Below are 6,039 nucleotides of genomic sequence, written 5' to 3' on the forward strand. Positions count from 1 at the left end.
AATACGTGCCCAGTGCTTGGGAAACCAACCAGGCCTCCGAGATGCTTTCTGAATACGTGCCCAGTGCTTGGGAAACCAACCAGGCCTCCGAGATGCTTTCTGAATACGTGCCCAGTGCTTGGGAAACCAACCAGGCCTCCGAGATGCTTTCTGAATACGTGCCCAGTGCTTGGGAAACCAACCAGGCCTCCGAGATGCTTTCTGAATACGTGCCCAGTGCTTGGGAAACCAACCAGGCCTCAGAGATGCTTTCTGAATACGTGCCCAGTGCTTGGGAAACCAACCAGGCCTCCGAGATGCTTTCTGAATACGTGCCCAGTGCTTGGGAAACCAACCAGGCCTCCGAGATGCTTTCTGAATACGTGCCCAGTGCTTGGGAAACCAACCAGGCCTCAGAGATGCTTTCTGAATACGTGGCCAGTGCTTGGGAAACCAACCAGGCCTCCGAGATGCTTTCTGAATACGTGCCCAGTGCTTGGGAAACCAACCAGGCCTCCGAGATGCTTTCTGAATACGTGGCCAGTGCTTGGGAAACCAACCAGGCCTCCGAGATGCTTTCTGAATACGTGTCCAGTGCTTGGGAAACCAACCAGGCCTCCGAGATGCTTTCTGAATACGTGCCCAGTGCTTGGGAAACCAACCAGGCCTCCGAGATGCTTTCTGAATACGTGCCCAGTGCTTGGGAAACCAACCAGGCCTCCGAGATGCTTTCTGAATACGTGCCCAGTGCTTGGGAAACCAACCAGGCCTCCGAGATGCTTTCTGAATACGTGCCCAGTGCTTGGGAAACCAACCAGGCCTCAGAGATGCTTTCTGAATACGTGCCCAGTGCTTGGGAAACCAACCAGGCCTCCGAGATGCTTTCTGAATACGTGCCCAGTGCTTGGGAAACCAACCAGGCCTCCGAGATGCTTTCTGAATACGTGCCCAGTGCTTGGGAAACCAACCAGGCCTCAGAGATGCTTTCTGAATACGTGCCCAGTGCTTGGGAAACCAACCAGGCCTCAGAGATGCTTTCTGTGGAGGATCAGTTTATTAACAGTGTGCTGAGTAATGAAATGGTTTGTTCTTCATTATATTCTCCAACCAACCAGTTGATCCATGAATGACTGCTATTTCTCATACAGACCCTTTTGATTATTCATTTGTAATTGAATAAAGATGAGTCTTGCTCTCCGCCAGACAAACCCAGTAATGATGGAAACGCTTGTGTTGCTTCTGAATTGAGTTCCTTTCATCTGCACTGTGATCGGATCACAAAGAAAACCACTGCAGATACAATTATACATTACTTTATTGCTTACATTAATTCAGTGATAATATAAACTTTTCATTCTACAATAAATTAAATAAAACAAAGTACTTTTCATTCTACGATATCACAGTGTAATACAGAAGGCATTAGAGTAAACATTATATAGAAGTAATATCAGAAAACAAACAGATGGGACTACTCAGGAAGGCACTTCCCTGGTTGGTTCTGTTAACATGCTAACAAAAACACTAGACTAATATATAGTAGACCAAGTCAAGAAAAATGTCCATTAATTCCAATGGAAGTTGCTCAATGGAGCATCAGAGTAAATGTAGCCGCCTCCTTGTCCATAAGCAGGAAGCTCAGCAAGTTCCAGTATTTCTTGAAGCGCTGGTCAGACAACCAGTCCATCCCCTCTATCAGAACTGACCAAGAGGCCTGGACAAACCACTGGAGACAGGAGGAGAGAAGAACCAGAAAAACAGCATTAACCAGAAAAACAGACGGCATATTCTTTACCAAATATAGGCCGGGATTCAATCCAAGGCATGTTAAAAGCAGCGCATTACAATACTTTTGAAGGTAATTTGCACTTGAGCCGACATGCGCAGCATTTACAGTGAATGCAATCTCCACGAACGTCTGGGGAAAATGCCTGTAAAAGGCAGCCGTCTCTATAACACGTGTCAAACTCATTCCATGGAGAGCCGAGTGCCTGCGGGTTTTCGCTCCACCATTGTACTTGATCGATGAATTAAGATCCCTAATTAGTAAGGAACTCACCTCACCTGGTTGTCTAGGTCCTAATTGAAAGAGAAAAACTAAAACCCGCAGACACTCGGCCCTCTGTAGAATGAGATCGACACTGCTCTACAATGTCTGGGAAAATGGTGTGAAGAATTAACAAAAATTCAGGAGAGAGGACCAGACTTGAACGCAATACTAACTAGTTGCCTTGAACAGAGCTCCCTAGCGAATCAACAAGCACCAGCTGCTACTAATGGCCAATCAGCCTCCACCAACAAGCACCAGCTGCTACTAACGGCCAATCAGCCTCCACCAACAAGCACCAGCTGCTACTAACGGCCAATCAGCCTCCACACCTGTTTGCAACACTAACTAGTTGCCTTGATAGCTGCTCCTCAAAAAGCATCAGCTGCAACTCATCGCTAACCAGCTTCTACACCTGTCCTCACTCCCCTTAAATCACCACCTGCCACCCTTCTTAAACATGACCAAACTAACATCCCCCCTGTTTGTTCTGCAGTGAATTGTCAAGCGGTGCATCCCTTCTATCTAGCATCTCTTAGGTTCTTCCAAGGATCTCCTGGGGTGGACTGCAATGGCCTGGCGACGAGGCCTGGCGACGAGGCCTGGCGACGAGGCCTGGCGACGAGGCCTGGCGACGAGGCCTGGCGACGAGGCCTGCTTGAAACGCCAAGCCAAAAGAGAGTCCACTCCCTGGATCGGGTCCATTCTCTCTCCTCTCTTCAAACCTCATTCTCACATCCCATTTCCTATATATAATATTGTAAACCCACTTAAATGTTTCGTCCTTAAACTCGTGAAATGCCTTAAAGGCAGATGTCTCTATAATGTCTGGGAAAATTCCTTTAAAAAGGCAGCTGTCTCTAAGGTGCCATAAATTCAATCCTGGCCAAAGTCTCTAGCCTGTACTTGACCTTTGATCCAACATGGGGTGTTATAATTTGTGCACACCCTAGCAAAACGTTTCACAATGGAAAATGTTTTACAACGAAAGTTGCTATTTTGCCAAATTCAGTTAGGTCCCTCACAGTTTCTTTCTGTTCGGTTCCCTAGTGAATGCACCCATGATGCGTTACTACAGTAGAGGGCAGCGCTAAACACTAACGGCTTGTCTAGCATCAGGCCACACAAACACATTTCTCAACTACCCCTTCGCCAACGCCCTGTCATTCTCTGCAACGTCAAAGCAGTGACCCACTCCTCCAGGTTCATGCTCTACAACAGGGGTAAGCAACCCTGTTCCTGGAGTGCTGCAGGATACAACCCTGTTCCTGGAGTGCTGCAGGATACAACCCTGTTCCTGGAGTGCTGCAGGATACAACCCTGTTCCTGGAGCGCTGCAGGATACAACCCTGTTCCTGGAGTGCCGCAGAGACTGCAGGATACAACCCTGTTCCTGGAGTGCTGCAGGATACAACCCTGTTCCTGGAGTGCTGCAGGATACAACCCTGTTCCTGGAGTGCTGCAGGATACAACCCTGTTCCTGGAGCGCTGCAGGATACAACCCTGTTCCTGGAGTGCCGCAGAGACTGCAGGATACAACCCTGTTCCTGGAGTGCTGCAGGATACAACCCTGTTCCTGGAGCGCTGCAGGATACAACCCTGTTCCTGGAGTGCCGCAGAGACTGCAGGATACAACCCTGTTCCTGGAGTGCTGCAGGATACAACCCTGTTCCTGGAGCGCCGCAGAGACTGCAGGATTTTGTTCCATCTAGGCACCACACCAGGGGTGCGCTCAGTTCGCTTGAATGTTTGCAACATTGAGGAATTCATTGGACTTCCAGATGGTGAAGCGTGATTCATCACTCCAGACAACGCGTTTCCACTGCTCCAGAGTCCAATGGCGGTGAGCTTTACACCACTCCAGCTGACGCTTGGCATTGCACATGGTGATCTTAGGCTTGTGTGCGGCTGCTCGGCCATGGAAACCCATTTCATGAAGCTCCCGATGAACAGTTATTGTGCTGACGTTGCTTCCAGAGGCAGTTTGGAACTCTGTAGTGAGTGTTGCAACCGAGGCCACATGATTTCTACGCGCTTCAGAACTCAGCGGTCCCGTTCTGTGAGCTTGTGTGGCCTACCACTTCACGGCTGAGCCGTTGTTGCTCCTAGACGTTTCCACTTCACAATAACAGCACTAACAGTTGACCGGGGCAGCTCTAGAAGGGCAGAAATTTGACGAACTGACTTGTTGGAAAGGTGCCACGTTGAAAGTCACTGAGCTCTTCATTAAGGCCATTCTACTGCCAATGCTTGTCTATGGAGATTGCATGGCTGTGTGCTCGATTTTATACACCTGTCAGCAACGGGTGTGGCTGAAGTAGCCGAATCCACTAATTTGAAGGGGTGTCCACATACTTTTGTACATATATATTTTGTATTTTGAGGAAAAATTTACTTACTATGACTGATGTGGTTGTCTCACCAAGTGCATTCATCTTCAGATAGCTAACTAACTAAGTCGCTCTGGATAAGAGCGTCTGCTAAAAGACTAAAATGTTTAAAGGATGTCATATTGCTTGCTTAGCGAGTACCACTTCCTGGCTAGCTATTTCTTGAAGAGCTGGTCAGAGAGCCCGTCCAGTCTATCGGACCTGAACCCGACCCAGCCAAACAACATACCCTCCTGAAGCGTCTTACAGTAACCAGTCACACCACCCTGAAGCTAGTAGCTAGCTGCTATTCGGCAGCGTAGGTGGAAACACTTCCACCCTGAAGCTAGTAGCTAGCTGCTATTCGGCAGCGTAGGTGGAAACACTTCCACCCTGAAGCTAGTAGCTAGCTGCTATTCGGCAGCGTAGGTGGAAACACTTCCACCCTGAAGCTAGTAGCTAGCTGCTATTCGGCAGCGTAGGTGGAAACACTTCCACCCTGAAGCTAGTAGCTAGCTGCTATTCGGCAGCGTAGGTGGAAACACTTCCACCCTGAAGCTAGTAGCTAGCTGCTATTCGGCAGCGTAGGTGGAAACACTTCCACCCCTGAAGCTAGTAGCTAGCTGCTATTCGGCAGCGTAGGTGGAAACACTTCCACCCTGAAGCTAGTAGCTAGCTGCTATTCGGCAGCGTAGGTGGAAACACTTCCACCCTGAAGCTAGTAGCTAGCTGCTATTCGGCAGCGTAGGGTGGAAACACTTCCACCCTGAAGCTAGTAGCTAGCTGCTATTCGGCAGCGTAGGTGGAAACACTTCCACCTTAAAGCTAGTAGCTAGCTGCTATTCGGCAGCGTAGGTGGAAACACTTCCACCTTAAAGCTAGTAGCTAGCTGCTATTCGGCAGCGTAGGTGGAAACACTTCCACCCTGAAGCTAGTAGCTAGCTGCTATTCGGCAGCGTAGGTGGAAACACTTCCACCCTGAAGCTAGTAGCTAGCTGCTATTCGGCAGCGTAGGTGGAAACACTTCCACCCTGAAGCTAGTAGCTAGCTGCTATTCGGCAGCGTAGGTGGAAACACTTCCACCTTAAAGCTAGTAGCTAGCTGCTATTCGGCAGCGTAGGTGGAAACACTTCCACCCTGAAGCTAGTAGCTAGCTGCTATTCGGCAGCGTAGGTGGAAACACTTCCACCCTGAAGCTAGTAGCTAGCTGCTATTCGGCAGCGTAGGTGGAAACACTTCCACCTTAAAGCTAGTAGCTAGCTGCTATTCGGCAGCGTAGGTGGAAACACTTCAGGTTGAAGAGTGAGTTAAACAGATCCCCATCTGCTACAAACACAAACTTCCTCCAGGAAGGGGAGGACTTTGAGTTTGGTGTCATTCAAGCTAAGCACGGACTCCCATCCAACAGAAATTTCCAGTCATACTTAACAGGGGTCCTGAGCAGAAGCATCCGCAGTCTATCAGTTTATCTGTGATGTCACTGACAGACATGGCGTTGGGTAGGTCATGTTTATTGGCGAACACCAGCGGAGCTATGTCTCCCAGCTGGTCCTCCCGGAGCTATGTCTCTCAGCTGGTCCTCCCAGAGCTATGTCTCCCAGCTGGTCCTCCCGGAGCTATGTCTCCCAGCTGGTCCTCCCGGAG

This window comes from Coregonus clupeaformis, chromosome 12 (assembly GCF_020615455.1).
Source record: "Coregonus clupeaformis isolate EN_2021a chromosome 12, ASM2061545v1, whole genome shotgun sequence".
Lineage (NCBI taxonomy): Eukaryota > Metazoa > Chordata > Actinopteri > Salmoniformes > Salmonidae > Coregonus > Coregonus clupeaformis.